This window comes from Maniola jurtina, chromosome 7 (assembly GCF_905333055.1).
Source record: "Maniola jurtina chromosome 7, ilManJurt1.1, whole genome shotgun sequence".
Lineage (NCBI taxonomy): Eukaryota > Metazoa > Arthropoda > Insecta > Lepidoptera > Nymphalidae > Maniola > Maniola jurtina.
Genome location: NC_060035.1, coordinates 5,495,647 through 5,515,298, shown reverse-complemented (window position 1 = coordinate 5,515,298; position 19,652 = coordinate 5,495,647). Strand labels below are relative to the sequence as shown.

Sequence of the window (19,652 nt, the reverse complement as noted above, 5' to 3'; positions counted from 1 at the left end):
AAAAGGAACTGTCACATAGTATTTAATCTGTCCATTTCCTAGTTGACTACTTTGCTTGGAAACCCTACCCAACTTTTTTAAATAGATCTAGGATCTTGATCTAGATCTAGGTACAACTAGGAATTAGTTGATTACCGGCGCCCGTAGACATTTTCAGCACAAGAGGAACCGCCAATGTGTTGCCGACTTTTCAGGAATTAAAAGATCCTTCGTGAAATCTATTGCATTCAAAACTTCTATAGGCACCAGCTTACCTGTGAGTGTGACCTTAGTTAATCTTCAGAAACGTCCATAATATTTAAAGCTAGTAGGTGAACGTAGATAGATGTGTTAATGACGTGGACTCCCGCTGAGCAAAATAGAGGAATATCAAAGGGATCTTTAATAAAATAAGCAGTCACTGGAAAAAAACTTGTATAAATGCAATACAAAATTCCGGAATAGGTAGGTATCTTTGTAAAAACAAACTACTGATTCTTTCGTAAATTCACATAAAAAATCTTTATAAACAAAACTGATTAAGTATCTACATATAGTAATCATTAATTGTTACTTAATGACTTCCTTGGTAATTCCAAAAGAACCAAGTAGGTACCTATTTATGACGTGAGACGTTCGTCTGTAATAGCTAAGTTTCATGACCCTGCGCCCTAGCGCCCTTGTAACCTATTAATCCATACTAATCCAAACTAATAATACCTATTATATCTATCTTTCTGTCTATCTATCTAGATCTGTTTGTCTATCTATATGCTAGCTTTTCACGGCCCATCCGTTTAACCGTACAGAAATAGCTTGCATCCCGGGAAAGGGCATAGGCTACGTTTAGTCCGGAAAATCAAAGAGTTCCCACGGGATTTTCAAAAACCTGAACCCACATGGATGAAGTTGCTGGCATTTTCTACTTGGTAGGTGCAGAGATACTCGCATAGCTTGTATCCTGGATACGGACATTAACTCATTTTGTACCGGAAAATCAAAGAGTTCCCGGTGAATTTTTTGACTTATATCCACGCGGATGAAGTCGTGCGCATCATTTATATACTTAGTAAGTAAAACATTATACGCTGTCAATACTCCTCATTAGTCTACTTATTTACTGTTTAACAGGGCTCTCTCCGTCACTTACTCCATACAATCGTAGTTCCAATTTCATTTGAATACTAAGCAACCAAAGTCCATGAAATTTTGCAGATATATTCTAGAAACTAATATCTGTGCCTATGGTGTTTTAGATTTTTCTAAAAATATATAGTTTTAAAATTACAGGGGCTCAAAATTTTTATGGGAATTTTTAATACCGCGTAACTTTGAAACCGAATATTTTAACAGAAATCTGGGAAACCACAGACATAGATATTAGTTTCTAAAATATGTGTGCAAAATTTCATGGACTTTGGTTGCATAATATTCAAATGAAATTGGAACTACGTTTGTATGGAGCGAGTGACGGAGAGACCCCTATTAAGTAAAATTGTTTCATATTATTATTAGATGAAGATATTATATGCTCATAAGAGTTCTATCATAACTAATCAGTACGTGGTGATAACACAGTGATAAGGAATATACACATTACTTACATTCACGTCTTTGATTTGTAAGTACCTATAAGTACGAGTACGTGTCCTATCAAATTTTTGTAGATAGTCAAATTATATCTGAGGAACCCAATTCCTAAACTAAAACAAAAATGAAACCTGAATGCGCAGTACAACCAACTGAGATTCATAATGAAATAACGTTATCACAAAGTTATCAACTTTAATTAACATTTAATAACGCTTAATAAGGACACATTACAAAGATACGGTCTGCTTCCCAATTAAAATATTAATTGTGTGTTTTGATATTTTTTGTTTTAATGACGATTCTATGAGTAAAGGCAAATACAATTTATAACTTGGCATACGTACCCTACATAAAACCCTAAAAGAATTTGTAATTCCTAATACACGTAAATCTTAGCATCAATCTTTCTTGGGTGTGCAATGTGTTGATCTTTTACTTTCTATAAATTATTTTTAAAAATAAAAACAAATAAATAAGGAAATTAAATCTTAAATTATAAATTCGTAGGTATTATAAAATAGTTGAATTATTATTAAATATCTTTGATTACAATAAAAACGACATGCGCCTACTTAACTAATCAAAGCAAAGGCTCTTCACAATATTCACGATGCTAGAGAAAAAAAGCTTAAGTACCTTTTTGCTTCATAACTAGGAACCTACGTAATAATTGAGTAACACTTAAATAAATCTTCTACGAAAATATTACGGTTTTTACACTGACCGATAAAAACTTCAAATCTCCCGACGATGGATAATAATTTGTTAATCAATAACTCTTTCAAGTGAACTCTGTTCAAAGTTCATGCCTATAAAAAATACTATGGACTAGGACCATGTATACACTGTTACGGTCTACATCCTGAAAGGTTTGAAAATGATTTTCATTCCTCAACAGTACAGTACAGAGTCAATACAACATTTAAACAGTAATTAATTTTGTCTGCAGATTGACTCCAATAAAGCAATGGCGCAAAATCTTTACTTTTGAAATTATATATACGTTTAACATAACCAAACTATAACTGGACGTTTTCTGTAAATTAAATAAAGATTTTATTCGGAGGAAATATTATTATCGAGACCCCAAAACAATTTTTTTGGATTTTTGTCTGTCTTTCTGTACCTACGCGCAACGCGCTAAAACTACTGAACGGTGCTTCTGTTTGATTTCGGTAGAAACAAGTGTAAATTAAAAATTTTCAACACCCCCGACAAATCATTTTCAAATAAATAATTATGTATATCTAGGCAACGTTCATCTTGACAACTTGACATTTGTCAATTGACACTTGAATATTATGATTATGAACCTAAGGGTTATCTAACCTTCTTTTCTACAAGAAAACTAGAAAATAGCTGATAACTTTTAAACGGCTGAACCAATTTTTTTGGATTATAGCTAAGAACACTCTCGATCAAGCCACCTTTCAAACAAAAAAAAAGTAAATTAAAATCGGTTCATTCGTTTAGGCGCTACGATGCCACAGACAGATACACAGATACACAGACACACAGATATACAGATACACACGTCAAACTTATAACACCCCTCTTTTTGGGTCGGGGGTTAAAAAGTAGGTAAGCGCCTAAATTTCTCAGTGCAATTCAATACGGATTTCATTGCACCTTTCACGAGGAATGTTTATAACTACCTAGATAGGTAGATTTTAATAGGTACAACACATTCATACACATATTTTGTCTATGGAATAGTTAGGCTTCCCGTGCGAAGCCGGGGTGGGTCAACTAGTATTAACTAAATTAGTCACAGTCACATTTTTAAACCTTCCTTGTGAAAATGTGTTTGATGGCGCGCTTTTGGAAAGGCCCATGTCCAGCTGTGGACGCATACAGGCTGAAGGATTGGATTGGATAATAATATGTTGTGCATTATACTTAAGAGTCCAGCTCCTTTTAATATTATAAGCTATTTAGCAACTTGAGGAGGGATTTAAGAAAACATACCTAAGTGATATTTTCAAAAAACTTGCGCCAAATTAAAACTTAATTCTTGGGCATCAAACACAGGGGCATAGTGGTTTTAGTCCGGTTAATAAGGACAGAATAAACATACAGATAAACATGACCCAACCCAATGCAATGGCAAAATTCCAATTATTTTGGAACACCAAACAAAAGTACTTATGCATAAAGTGTTGAAGTTATCTGAAATAGGTAAATTTTAAAAATGATTTTAGATCTCAAGATGCTAGCTTAGGTGTATTAAAATAAATAAATAAATAGTTTACAAAAAATTAAGATATGAAAGTAAGTTACCTGAAATATCGTGGGGTTCTTGGGTAAGGTTAAGAAAATATGAATACCTATTGCACACATTTTTCGTGCAAATTCAATTAATTTACCCTATCCATGAATTATTTATTTAAGTTATAATGAAGATAACATTTCTGTAGGTACAGGTACAGGTTCTGTCTTAGGTAATAATATAATATTTATCTACTTCATGTTATTCGTTGTAGAATCTCTTCTGAAAATGCAATAGCAAACACACAGAACAGGCAATAAACACGTCTGTTATTATTTAAAAAAAAAAAAATGTTCTGACTAGGACTGTAATCATTATCATGAACTTTTTTTTATTCTTCGGATTAAATGTCAAAGATGTGCACCTGACTTAATAAAATAAGTATAGCGATCCACGCATATTGAAAATGTTATTTTTAAATACGGAATAAGTTTGATCCAATACGAGTACATCGTCTCGTAGTAAAAGAGCTGCGAAGTCACTTCCAACTTGCAACAAAAAAAAAACAGAAATACCTAGGTAGGTGCTTTGGAAATTCCGGGTAGGTAAGTTATAATAAGTAGTTAAGTCATTGACGTACTCAAACCTACTAGTTGTATGAGCAGTTGGCCAGAACTACCAATGACTTATGAACCTTCATAGTGGTTGAATCTGCTTGAATGTGGCTTAGGTTTTACTTGTCCGGTCTGCCTGCCTGTCAGAGCCTTTTATAACTTTTGTACCAATAAACCTACATTTTCTCAGTGCAGTTCAATAAATACCTAGGCACACAGAACATTTTACGAGGAAGGCTTATAAAATTTAATCTTTGCTTTATACTGTATACTTGAGTAAATTTTTTAGTAAACGGTAAAAATAATTTGATAAGAAATACTATTTTTTTTCATGATCTTATTTTAATAAAATTAGCAAAACCGGACTAACTCGCAGACCTACGAGGTAGACAAATTAAAATTAAAATTTTCATTATTATATATGGTAGTTTTATTTTATGGGTAAGTAATGTATACAGTAATGAATTGTTTTTATATTCATAAAAGTAAGCTAATAATAATTAAGTATACAATCATTGCTGTTTAAATATTATGGCAAACTGTAAAAAGTTTGACAGTAGTCATAATAATCAAGCGGAAGGATAATAGGCATATCGAATAATGTAACCACTATATTTTTTGATAAAGGCACGTAGTAGAGATTCTAGGTGCCAATATGCGTTAATTGTACTACACCTTGAAAGAACTACACGCATCATCTTTGTTCTATGGTGTCTGGTTTGGTTTTAATAGCGACATCTATTAACGAGTAGCAAAACTAAGACACCATATGTGACTTTATATTTTATCAAATAGAGTTCATGCTTTTCAGAATATAACTACTAGATGGAGCTTCTATCGAGATAACGATATTTTTTTTCGATTTATGTAATAATGCAATACCATAATAATATCAATATCTCGTAAGTATATTAAATTGAAAACTTTACATAAGAACATTTAAGATTTAGAAGTCAGGATCTGACTGTCATCAAAGGCAGGCAAGCAAGTTGCAACCCATTGTCTGAGCCCATTGCAACCAAGCAACTAACAAAGTACCTATTCTGTGGTTGCAAATGGCAACTGGCAACACTAAAAATTGAAATTTCAGATTCAGCCAGGAAGGAAAAAGTTGGGAGTGAAATTGAATTGGGCTTAGGAGTGTTTAAGTGGGCTAATAAAAATGCTTGTGTTAGAAAATTTGATTTAAATTATAACAACAACATTTTGTGATTTTATCAACAATGTTATTTAATATCCAGAAGCTGTTGAGGATAATTAAAGATTTATGTACTTAGTTGACAGCTATTTTTATAACCTAAATTAGTCATCTATAAAAGTAATAAATGAATAGGTGACGAACATCTGCAATTGCATTAATATTAGTTTAATTTTATAATGCTGCAACGCTGTGATGATCAACAGTGGTGATAATATTATCAGCGATTCTATTAATTGGTAAGTGAATCACATCATTGATGATCATTTTTAGCCGCTTAAATTAAAGGAATTCGTTGACGCCCACAGCGTATCTGTGACACATACAATAATAATGATAATAATCAAATTCACGATTCTCAAGATATCGAAGCTAACAATAATTAATAATTTGCACTTCTAGATATTGCTTAATAATATTTGTTAACTTAATATGTGGAGCACTAAACTTTCACTCTTACATCAACTTCTTTAGCAATAACTAGCATAATTACCTGTATTTTAAATTTCATAAATGTTAACATTTACAGCTTAGAATAACTTGGTAAGATATAGGTACAGCTAAATACTAACTGTAGTGTATAGGTATAAGGTATCCTAGCTTATTTTATTCAAAGAAAATTTATTTACTTACTAATGATTTCTATTTACTTTATTGCTTTATGTGAAAGCTATAATACTAGATGCTAGGAACTTGTGATTTTTCTGGTACAAGTTACTAGCCTATGGCCTGTCTCCAGGATCTAGGTGTTTGAGAATCCTGTGGAAACTCTGATTTCTTCTGGGATTTTCTGGGACAAAATGTAGCTTATGTCTATCTCTATGCCAAATTTCGTAAAAAAAACTGTTAAACAGATGGGACACGAAAAGCTAACAGTGACAGACAGATACTCTTTGCAATGTTAAGTCTAGGGATTAAGTAGTATAGATTACATAGATCCACTAAGAAAGGATTTTTAGAAAGGTTAGGTCAGCTAAGAATGGGAGTGTATTCTGATGAATCTCAAAAGTCCAGTTAAGTTAAAAGATTGTTTTTTATAACTAATTAATTTGAGGTCACCTGATTAACTAATGTTTTCCTGTTGTCAGTTAATTTATTTCCATGACTAATTTAAATTTAATAGTTAATTGTGTGATATATGTCAGTATCAATTTACATTTAATACGTGAATCATGATTAATGTACACATTATAGCTAACTGTAAATTGTTAACTGTAAATTTTCGTCCTTTGGAAGCTGGTATTTCCTGTAGAATAACTACTAGTTCATGTTAATATTATTATACATCCGAAAGTGTGTCTGTCTATTACTTTTCAAAGCCCATCCTTTACAACGATTTTGACAAAATTTGGTATTGAGATAGCTTGCATCCTGGTTAAGGACTTGATGATGACATGACAACACTAGATGATGCCGGGCTTTAAGTTTACAGACAGTTTTGAAAAGTCCCTTGAGTTGTTTTAACCTTTGATTTTCTAAGAAAAAGTAGCCTATATCAATCCCTAGAATGTAAGCTATCTCCTTTTTTTTTCAATAATTTTGTTCAAATTAGTTCAATAGCTTAGGTTTGAAATAGTGACAAACAGACAAATTTTAAAACCCCTACAGATAGACTAAGACACAGACATAATGAGAGACATAAAGTATCGATAAGCATGGCCTGGAAGCCCATGGGTAATAACTAATTGGGAGGATGCTCTAGAAACCGCTTGAAGTTTGTAAAGAATCTGTTTTCTGAACCGGTGGCAGTCTTGGTATAAGTGGCACAATGTTCTACATGTAATATTTCATTAAATTTCATAACTAGCTACAGACTCTTCTAGTTTCACTGTGCACTGCTTTTAAATAAACAAACACAGTGTTCACTTTATAAATATACTTTAATAGGAAATACTGCTGCCCCTACCTATGCTGCATTTATTATCTGAAAACTTTTTCTACTATTCTGTCTGATGGACCAACAAAATGGAAATATTTCAATGTTTTCACAGAAACAGTCACAATATTACTTATGTATAGATACTATATGTATAGATACATAAAAAAACAATAGGTAACATTTTGTTTGGAAATCTAGAAACTGTTTGCCTATTTCAACTGAATACAAAGGAAAATCTCTGAAAACTCTCCGACAGTAGTAAATATACTAAATATGTTCATCTAGGGTTACCTACTACAATATTTATCATTAGTTTTGAAATGCAGTACTAAAATGTTACACTCCGTCTGATATATCTTTTCCTAATATAAATTGAGTAAAGTATCTAATGTTAGAAATTATAAAACCATTGCAGTTAAATAAATACGAAAAAATACCTGATAGGTATGTATCAAACGTAATAATTACTGAACAGGGTAGGTACACTAACAATATAAACAGGAAAGATTTGTTTGTTTGTAATGGAAAACTCTGAAACTACTGAACTTATTTTAATCGTTCTTTCACTCTGAGAATGCTACTTTGTAAAATTCACGATTACTGATTAACTGGTAACCCTACAAACAACTTGATTCTGAATGCGCAATAATTAATGAAGCGTTCTTTCTCCACTTTCTTCAGCATACATGTTGAGTAATTAGTCATATCTCGGACTCTCTTTTGCCCACTTAGCCAATTGCTTAAAACGATGCAAATACAATTTGTTCAATGTAATATCGTTTCTATAACAAGTATAGTGTTTTCAACAGCAGCTGATAGACGTCAACTGCTGGACATACATATAGGTCTCTTGTAAAGACTTCCACACGTCACGGTCTTGTGCCGCCACCGGATCCCTGCGGCTCGTTTGATGTCGTGTGTCCACCTAGTGGACTGGGACGATGATGATGAAACGTGTGTGCCTCCAAGCATAGGCTCGACGTATCGTTGTGATAGCTTTACTACCTCATTCCTAATTTTATAATCGTAACGCAGGACACTGAAACAAACAATACATCGCAGCTAAAAGGCTGGTATCATTTGATTCCTCAGACTCATCGTTAGATGAATGCGGTAGCGGCACGGTGGACTTATCCCTTTGAGTCGCAGGCCCGTGCCGAAACCCCATTTTTTGTTGTATATTTTTTGCGAATTTGACTTCCTGAGGGAGCCATGAAGTTAAAGTAAAAATCCTTTATTCAAAGTATGCACTGTACCTATATTTGAATGTCAATATTTAATTAGGGAAATGAGCGCGTTTTCCTTTAATTATTTATTTATATTTAAACATCTTAAGGGTACCTTATTACCCTGTAGTTTGCCTGCTATCAATCGCGATATCTAAAACATATGTATTGTTACAGATATTCTATCAACTTGTTCCAAGCAGGGGCCTGTCGCTGCTGTGATACCAAATCAATTGGTAAGTTTCTAAGTGGTTTTGCACGTCTAGAATCACTTGCTTAGTTTATTCTTAGAACCGAGTTGGAAACGCATAGGTAGGTAACTTATGTAATAGTTAATGATGGTGGTTAGAGGTAGCCTGACAAGTAAATCGTCCAGTCGATGTTTACAACCTAGTTTTTAACTCATTCGAAGTCAGTTGACTGTATTCACATTATTCCAATAGGTAAATACCATTAAATACATACTAACTACTACGACTAATACATATTATATTAGACATACAGAACCTAAATCCATACTAATATTATAAATGCGAAAGTGTGTCTGTCTGTCTGTCTTTCTGTCTGCCTGCCTGTCTGTCTGTCTGTCTGTCTGTCTGTCTGCTACGTTTTCACGGCCCAACCACTGAACCGATTTTAATGAAATTTGGTACAGACTTGGGATACATCCCGGGGAAGGACATAGGCTACTTTTTATCCCGTAAAATTGAAGAGTTCCTACGAAATTCAAAAAACCTGAAATCTACGCGGGAGAAGCCGCGGGCATCCTCTAGTGTGTAAATAAGTTAAGAATTTACTATAGCTGACTTTTCATCATTGCAGGAAAGTATTTTCTTTACTAGACAGCTTTTCTTTAGAATATGTGAATCAGCTCTTGCTGATTTGTATTTGTAGCGAGTGATATCTTAATCATTACTATCTAGAAATTATTTTATCTGTTTCATATTATGTATTACTTATACATACATTGTAAATATGTAATGCATTAATGGACGGAAAAACGTGCTTAATTCTCTATAGCCTACAATCCGTCAACATAAACGAATCCGTAAGGTAGGTACTAGGTACGTGCAATATGCGATATGCACCGCCCGCCCTTCCACAGCTAAATATGCCGGAAAAGCAAGCAATAAGTACTCACCAGTCACCACCGCCACGGACACGGCATAAATCTCCTGACGATGCACAAATGTTATGCTTCCTGAGGATGCTTCAAAGTCGGAGCAACTTGCCAACGTTGAGTTTGTTTTAGAAGATTTGTGTATTGCGTTCTTGGTTGCTTGCTTTTCCTGCATGTTTAGTAGTAGTTCCTGCATGTTGGACGGTGGACTGCATATCGTATTTTGGCGCATCAAAATGTTCGTAGGTATACTCTCGTAAACTTCCAAGATATTACATGATGTGTTAACATGTTGCACATTTCATTATTTACCACTAGATATGAAGATTCCTTTACCTTACCTTTTTTTGATGGCCTCGCTTCTTATTAGTGGGAGGTCCCGGGTTCGATTACCATAATTTCTAAATTTCTGGTCTGGTCTGGTGGGAGGCTTCGGCCATGGCTAGTTACTACCCTACTGGCAAAGCCGTGCCGCCAAGCGATTTAGCGTACCAGTACGATGCCGTGTAGAAACCAAAGGAGTATGGGTTTAATGAACGCTGCAATATTCCGCGCGGTTAGCCCGCGTTCATCTTAGACTGCATCATCACTTACTACCAGGTGTGATTGCCTTCAAGGGCTGACTTTTATGTGAATAAAAAAAACCTTCAACGAAAGTTCGCGAACTATGATAGGCTGCAAATATACGAGAGATTGGTCTTTCTTTAAGAAATTAATTAGATAGTAATTACATTGACCACATCTAAAAGTTCATATGTTTTCAATTTACCAGCCAGCTAGAAATGTGAGGTGTTCCGTGTGTATCTTTGTGGAAGCCGTCGAATTTCGTGTTGTGGTTTTGAATTAAGTCAGACTTAGTTAACTTTAAAATTGATGATATAACCGAACGATGACTGGTAACTAGGTGAAGGTTTTAGTGACTCAACTTTCTTTGTTCAAGTATAACTGGCTGGAGTCTAGACTATCTAAATCTGAATAAAGCGCAACTCAAATAGACACAACATAAATTGGACACAAGTCGCGACTCTTTGCAGAGTTCATAGAGAACTTTGATGAAGGTGCTACGAGTACACTTGAATCCAAGATTTATTTATGAATTTAGAAGATGCTGAATGGAGAGAACTGGATGGTTTTTGCAAACTACGCAAAAATAATTATGAAGGAAAATGAGGAACGAGGAAAAGAAGGAATGTGAAAGAAAAAGGATGCAAAAGGACAAAAGTGTTGCCGCGGCCGTGTCATAAGCTGAAACACGGTCAACAAGGGGACAGCAAGGGTTTTAGCCGGAAAAAATCTGGCATTACCCAGTAGATGTTTATGAGGATTTTCCCTGCTGTATAAAAAAACACTTGAGCCTAATTTGATTTAAGATAGACCTCTTTTTTGCACATTTGCGCATTTAAAATTTAAATACCTGCCGTATTTTTATGCAAAAACTACAAAGCTCTGGGTAAAAAACTAAAGAGTTGTGAATGTAGCGGTATGATATCGTGATTAAAAAAGGCGATAACAAACAACGTCATCATGAAACGCGAATAATAACTTTCCGTGGCTTCCCACTATATTAATGGTTTATTTATTATTGATATTGGAATTAAATTGGAAGAATCATTCGAATCAAATTAAAGTTTTGTTTGTTTTCATAGTTCAATTTCCAAATAATCTAGAATTTTCCTACAAATAGACAAATTATGTTTGTAGTCTATCCTATTCTAAATGCTATTACTATTAAAAGTATATTAACATTATCAAAAGTAGATATTATTGAGTGTTTATCAAAATCCTTAATTGGCCATATTATCTCCGCATTTCTGCCATGTACTTAATAGGAAATCATTAAACTTGCGTGATATAATTTTGTGGTACAGGACTCGAAAACGCTTGTAAAGGCATTTTCTTCTGCTACTCGAAAACAGATTTTTTTACCTGTACGAAGTTCTCCAATTCGTAGAAAAATTTGGTAGTCGGTTGGTCCAATGAGTAACGGCCGGTTCACACATGTCTCCGTTTTACTGTTCCGTTTTATCGTATACGTTTTTTTTTCGTCAATGGCGTACGTAGTTGTATGAGCGACTTCACACATGGCACAGTATTCTGTATATAGTAAAAAATATCGTTCCGTAAAAAAATTACATTCCGTTTTGTCATCGAATACTGGACGGACGGAACGGAAATATACGGATACGTAGAATTTTAACGGATAGATACTGTGTGCGTACAATACAACACGACAGCGTCCATCTTTATAGAATAGCGGCGGTATACTGCGAGTTTTCTGTTCACACATCGCATCCAGTAATGACGGATCCGTTGAACGTTATGCGGTGCCTATGTGTGAACAGAGCATAAATTTATGAAGTATCCGTTAAAAACGTACCTGTAAAACGGACTCCCATGTGTGAACGGGCCGTAAAGAAGATGCCGAAGGGTTTCTAAATGTAACTTCTGAAGCGTTGAAATGTTACTTGTGCAGTGCGAGGTCTTTTCTGTAGACCATTGAATTCACGCGGCACCCATTTTTCTATTTTTTTATTTAACCGATTTGGCGTAAATATGTCAATATTATAGATATATGCTAACATGAACCCTGTTGCTAACTCGCTAACTCTGCACTAGATTGGTATGGATTAGCTTCCACTATAGCTTGGAATTCTTCATTATTGACCTTGGTGGCTTGGTTAATTTTGTAAATCAAATTTCACTACGGAAATGACTAAGTTAAACCCCAAGATAGATTTTATCTTGTTTCAATCTCTAGATCGTCATGGAGACATCAAGGTTATAGACTTCATCTTTGTACTTCATTATAACGCAGCTATAGCTATTTAAACAAACTAGTTACAGAATCTACCTTTATGCACAATCGTTTTTATCGAGAATCTGCAATCTAATTGTGTTTTGTTGCGGACGTAAGGAAGGAGATAGTAGTTGGTACACATTGGGCGTTGGCGTTGCGTTTAGCACGCGTACAGAACACGCACCGCGCGTTTGTTTCGGCGTTCTACATTAGCAGAACACACACCGCGGGTTTATTTCGGCGTTCTACATTAGCAGCACACCACGCGTTTATTTCGGCGTTCTACATTAGCAGCACACACATCGCGCGTTTATTTCGGCGTTCTGCATTAGCAGCACACACATCGCGCGTTTATTTCGGCGTTCTGCATTAGCAGAACACACACCGCGCGTTTGTTTCGGCGTTCTACATTAGCAGAACACACACCGCGGGTTTATTTCGGCGTTCTACATTAGCAGAACACACACCGCGGGTTTATTTCGGCGTTCTACATTAGCAGCACACACATCGCGCGTTTATTTCGGCGTTCTACAGTCTACTACTTGACTATCGCGATAGGTGTGCACTGGCTCAGTCCGGAAAAGACTTGGAAGTGATTGCTTGTACAATTGTTTGCACATACAAATCTTTGAGCCCCTGTAATTTTAAAACTACATATTTTTAGAAAAATCTAAAACACCACAGTCATAGATATTAGTTTCTAGAATATGTCTGCAAAATTTCATGGACTTTGGTTGCTTAATTTCAAATGAAATTGGAACTACGTTTATATGGAGCGAGTGATGAAGAGACCCCTCTTAACAAATAGCAATAGAGTGACAGCCAACTAGAGGTGATTGCGATCGTCACACTAGCTGTCAAACTATCGCGGTAGACCCCTGACAACGAAAGAACAACAGGAACTTTTCGATCTTGTCCCCCCTTCACCATTTTACCACCGAATCGCAAGACGTCGGGCGAGTTTCCATCCTTATGTCGACGAAATTCTATCGACACGCACGAAACGTTTTGCGTCAGCATTCCTCATGCATATAGGTAAGGTTTAGAACACTCTTCCGCGATCTTTGTTTCCTACCATTTACAATCCGGATGTTTTTAAAACAAGCGTGAATAGGCATCTTCTAGGTGAACGCGACCCATCTTAAACTACTTCATCACTTTCCATTAGGTGTGATTGTGGTCAAGCGCTTGCCTATAATGAATAAAAAACGAGCGTTTATTATACGCCTACTCGCGACTAGACTCGCGTGTGAAACGTCTCATCTGGACAAGCTCTTAATCTGACTTCTTGAATTTTAAAACGCGCGTTGCCAATGTGCCTAATGTGTACTAAGGACGCGGGTATCCCAATGTTAGGGCTGCCATACTACTTGAATTTTTAGGACATATCCTAACTTTGTGGTACTTAGTTTTGTATTATATTCTGCGCTATTATACATTTTGTGCGAGTATGTGCATTAATTAAATGCTTCCCAAAAAAGCTTCAATTCTACTTGTCTCTGCAGCGTAATTTCATTTATTTATTTCCTTACCTAAGTATACTTACTTTTTTAGGCTTAGCGATTCTCTCTTACGAAAATATGTACTTTAAACTTTTTAAGAATATGTTATAATTAAGTGCTGATTCTCGAATTGAATCTTAATGCTCTCACCATATAAACATAAACAAGGTTTAAACTAATGATAGATATGTAAGTTTCGTATAGGCTAAACGGACAAACATTGCTTAAACCGCGTCTAAAGTTTTTTTTGACTATACAAAAAATAGCGAGCAAACGAGCAGGCGATTCACATAGTGTTAAGTGATTACCGCTGCCCATGAACATTTTCAGCACCAGAGGTACCGCCATGCGTTGCCGGCCTTTCAGGAATTTTATCTAAGGTACTTCCAAGACTCAATATCCTGATTTCCAAGATCTGAAGATGGCAACTCTAATCAGTGTACCTTTTGGTTAAAGCAAGTTATACTGATGACGTCTGATGACGCAAGCAGGTGATTGTGGCAACTATGTCTGACAACCGCCGCTCGCGCTTTGCACCTCAGTCACAGCCGGCCGCGCCGCGGTTGGACATCGCATGCCACTTGCGTTTGCCTAATAGCGCGCATACCACGATACGCGAAAGTTTACACGCGCATTTTATTTGTATTCCGCCGTACACACACCACATCAGTTAAACAGCGTTACCTATTCGATATCCTTTCGTGCCTAATTCGGATAACATATACACGTGAGTAATATTTTAATAATTAATAAGTTCAATTATATTCTTTTTTTGCAATAGATACGGTATAATAAGGTAACTTATTTATATTTTTGTAAAATATCATAATGTTATCCAAATTAAAGGTAATGTAATAAATAAAAAAATATGTTCCTGCTAATTTTTATTTAAATAAGTATTCATTGACACGAATGGTTAGGGAATTGTTTGTATAATTTATCGTTTAAATAAATAAAGCTTCATGAATGTGATTAAAACGTTTTACATTAATTTACATTGTTTGTTTTGGTACGGTTTTCATTAATTGGATATGTATTGAGGAACTGTCTTATATTTAATGCATTTTTAATAAACATTTATCTTTAACCCAACCATAAAAAATAAAAATTTGAAGATAAAAGCTACAAGTTAATCCTTTTCTTTTTCTGAAATTGTGGCCACGCTACTCGAGGGCATTGCCAGATAACCCTATAAGACGACCCAAAGGGCTCGGGAGGCGCAAGAGCCCAAATGCATGCGTAGAGATGTTGCGAAAAATAAATTATTTCTTAGTAGATAATTATTTATTAAATAGATGGTCTTATACGTAATATCCTCGTCCTCTGCTATTCTGAAGTTGAGGGGGGGGGGGGGGGGTTAACCTGTTATCACCTATGAAATTTTCACAGGATTAACTAAAGCAAAATATGTTATAAGCAATTGAATATCACTTGCTTTAACGGTGAAGAAAACATCGTGAGGAAACCTGCATGCCTGAGAGTTCTCCTTGTTTTCAAAGGTGTGTGAAATCTGCCAATCCGCATCGGGCCTGCGTGGCTTAAACCCGAGCGAGAAGAGACCCGTGCTCAGTAGTGGGCCGGCAATGGGTTGGAGATGATGTTACAAGGAAGTATTTAAGTAGTTACCAACCTTAATCTTTGATACCTACCTATTTACATTCTAATTATACATATCTCATGAAAAACTTCCACTATATTAATTACATCGCGTAACAGTGTGTCGGTTGCGTGTAATATTTTACTGATCCTGAATGTGCTGTTTCCAAAATATTTAATTTTTTAATAGTATAAATTTTTTCAATAATTTAATTAGATAGGTATTTAGCATTTCAAGATTTTAGAGATATTCAGATAAAAATCAAATTTTTTAACTATGATATTTTTGAGTTTAACGTGACTATTTTGAATGGAATTTTATATATTTTTTTAGCTAGGTTGACTTACCGGTGACTTACTAGGACCAAACCGTGTTGAATCTTTCAATAGCAATCAGCTATCTTGTGTACGTACCTACCTATCCAGTCCCCCGTACTGCAAGTTTTTTGGTAATAGAGTCCTTCATATTCCTGTTAGATTGTTGGGGAAAAGGCCACTGCACTATGGGGCTATGGGTGAGGCCTAGCCTAATACCAATTAATAACAATAATTTTTTTTATCCAAGTTGCTGGAAAAGCAGTAAGACTGCTGGACCTGTGAAGAGGTCATTAAAATGATATGATTCTTGAAAAAGAAAAAATTAATGTATTTCTTAAGTTCAAGACAGTTCAACGTCCCTTACCTACTATGTAAGGTTAATGTGAAGGTATTGCCACATCGAGAAGTGTCTTGGTTGCGACCACGAGCTAAATAAGAAGCAGGTAGGGCTGCTTTTTCATCAGAATTTATGCTCTAGGGTGCATAATATTGCATAGTTCATAATTGTAGTTGCATGGTGAGAATTTCGTAAGTAGCCTATCAATAGGTTCGACGCTTGCTCTAGTTTTTAGGGTTCCGTAACTCAAAAGAAAAAACGGAACCCTATAAGGATCACTTTGCTGTCTGTGTGTCTTTCTGTCCGTCTATCCGTCTATCGTGTCCCTCAAGAAAACCTATACGGGAAGAACCTACCCTAGGTTCTTCCCGTTTACCTACAATCATGAAATTTGGAAAATCGTGAATTTATACTTTGTAGCACAAAAAAATATTTAAATGATTTAATGAACAAATAAGTTGACAGTAAAGTTGGGAAAGCGTTATTCGTTTTAGATGAGCAGAACCTACAAATTGATTTTTGCTTAATTAAGTAATACATAATGAACTACTCGTACATTAAACCCTTACAGGTCACTGCATAGTAATAATTGTACCTATATCACCACAGTATATTACTTTGTCGTTTGTGTATAACACTGTACATCAAGTAGGTTTTTTCAATGTGTAACAAAATATCTGGATAGTAACTCGACAAATTGTTCTGAATTGTTCTAATACTGTGAACTATGGGTGGGTACTTATACGAGTATAAATAGAAGGCATATGTACCTACATATCTACTAGCAAAATATGTACAAACAATATAGCTATTTCACCTATAAGGAAAAGCCAATGCATACCTAATTGCGCTTTTGTGGTTAGTCTACTGTCTGCAATTGAACTTTATGTAACCCCTAAACCCATAAAATTTATTGTTAAATACTTTAAGCATATTTTACATGCTCCTTTTATGTACTTAACATAATAGAAGCATGTAAAGTGAGATTTAAACTATATTTTGACTACCGACAAATACTGCGTTAAATACCTTACTTCAGATTTTAAGATTAGACAACTAACATCTTCGTTTACCTACCATTTTTACTCTTCTTTTGACTAGCAAATAGTACTTCAAGCTAAAAATTTACTGGTGCAATCCAAGGGTCAAGGTAACGCCCAACTTACCTTCTGTCGAAAGGTCATGGTCAAGATCAAGGAAGAGTTTCATGGTGACCAAGCTTGAAAACTAGTATGTCTGCTAACATATTTACCATATAGTTTTGGACAAGGAAGTCGTTCTACTTCAACACGATAATACCTGGCAGAACAACACCACAAAATTAAAAAAATCAGTCAAGTGCGAGGCAGATTCGCCCACCGAGAGTTCCGTACCTTGAAGTGAAGCATTTCAAAAAAATCAATTGGTTTAGTGACCTGCCGCCTCAAAAACAAATTCCTTGTGGTTGGAACCGTATAAAGTTTATTTGTAACGGCTTATAACTATTTAAAAAAAAACTGCTAGTTAGAGACTTTTTTTCCGTATCTTTCCTATAATGCTTCGGAGATAAGCGAGGAATTAAGAAGAATGGTAGTTTTTATTAACACAGTTTTCAACAAGTCAAAACTATGGTTTAAAAATAAATGAAATCTAATTTAAAATGTGCAAATGTTTTCTTCAGATTTTTTAATCTAGTTTAAATTAAGTAATAGTTTACCCACTAAAAAAAATCGACCCTAAAACCTTCAGAAATTCGACCCTAAGGGGTCAAAATATAGGAGATATTGGGCAATCCTATCAGGTACACTCCTAGACCCTAGTTCGCAATAAAGTTAGGAAAGCGTTATCTATTGTATAAACTAGTCTTCAAGTAGAATGCATTAGTTACTGAAATAAGCAGCTGTGATTGACAAGCAGACGAAGGTTTTTACCATTTTGACAGGGAACCATAATGATATTACCTCATGTAGGTAATTACATTAAATAGTCATAATAGTAAATAATAAGTATTCGTGTTACTAGAATCTAGATTATATTATTATACGTAAAGACACATAACTGGTTATTAATCCAGAGCCATATAAGAGAACTGACGCGAATCTTTCCACTGATTTCCTTGAGTTTCTTCTATTAAACAGTTCCGTAAACAGAACATTCGTAAAAAATATAATTTTTTATAAAACTATGCAAATATATTTGCGCTTTAGGGTTCCGTACCCGAACGGTGCTAAAGGGATCCTAGTAGGTACTAAGCCTCCGCTGTCCGTCCGTCCGTCCGTCCGTCCGTCTGTCTGTCTGGCTGGGCTGCTGTATCTCGTGATCCGTAATAGGTAGAGGTAAAATCACAGAATGTGTATTCCTGTTACCGCTATAACAACAAATAATAAAGAATTTGAAATGGCTGCCATGAAAAAAAATTGTAATTTCTTGTTCGATGGTACGGAACCTTCGCGTGTGAATCCGGCTCGCACTTGACCGATTTTTAATTGTATAGGTAGATTCGCTTTAAACTGGTTATGTTTATGTGGTAACAATGTGGATAAAAATAATATATACATAGTGTCAAATCACGTTTAAAAGCGCGCTTATCGCATGCACTAAAGAGTGTTTAGAAGAAAGATCAACGACTTCTCAACTTACCATTCATTGAATGGGCATTGAAAGGTCGAATGGGAACGATATAAACGTTTGGACATGGACTGGTTCTACCGCGTAATGAATCGATTTTATTATAAAAGATGGCGCAAATAGCACTATGCCGAGTCCGTTCCAATCCAGAAGCTTAAAACCGCGTTCCAAAGCAGCGGTAAAGAGCTTCGGGGAGTTATGCCTTCCTGTTGCAGTCCCCGTTGCAATTGGATCAGCCTCGTTGTCTGATCGTGTATACGGTATGACATGGTAGGTTTTTTGTATAAGCACTTCATCACTTGGATATACTGGTACTCGATCCGGCATCTCTGTAGCGATCTTTATACAGCCCAAGTTTCTACCGAATCGAAGGCTTTCACAAAGTTCACAAACGCTAAGCAAACCAACCAAGTCAGATTCAACGTGTCGGGATGTGCTTCTGACTAGGTATAAAGGTAGATAAAAAAGTCTATCAAACATCATGATTAACTTAGGAAAAAATATAACCGTAATTTTAAACAAAGGCTGGTTTATCAATAAATAAATTAGTAACTAATTTCCAATACAAAAATTGTCTAAAGTTCAAACTTCCTCAATATTAAATATAATGGCGATTTGAAAGATAAGACAATTTATTAAATTGTATTTTTCGTAACGCTTGCCTACTGCAAAATGTT

The 19,652-nt window shown here is 35.2% G+C and overlaps 1 protein-coding gene across 2 annotated transcripts in view; it reads left to right on the top strand.

The window, feature by feature from the left end:
- Nucleotides 1-5,449: 5,449 nt before the first annotated feature.
- LOC123866590 (elongation of very long chain fatty acids protein AAEL008004) overlaps nucleotides 5,450-19,652 on the top strand; it is a 64,692-nt gene continuing 50,489 nt past the window's right edge. The window contains exons 1-2 of one of the 2 annotated variants that reach the window (XM_045908235.1): nucleotides 5,450-5,832; nucleotides 8,876-8,934. The gene's annotated coding sequence lies outside the window, so the exon portion shown is untranslated. Of the gene's footprint in view, nucleotides 5,833-8,875; nucleotides 8,935-14,646; nucleotides 14,845-19,652 lie in introns of those variants that run through there. The other variant, XM_045908236.1, reaches the window with a different exon arrangement.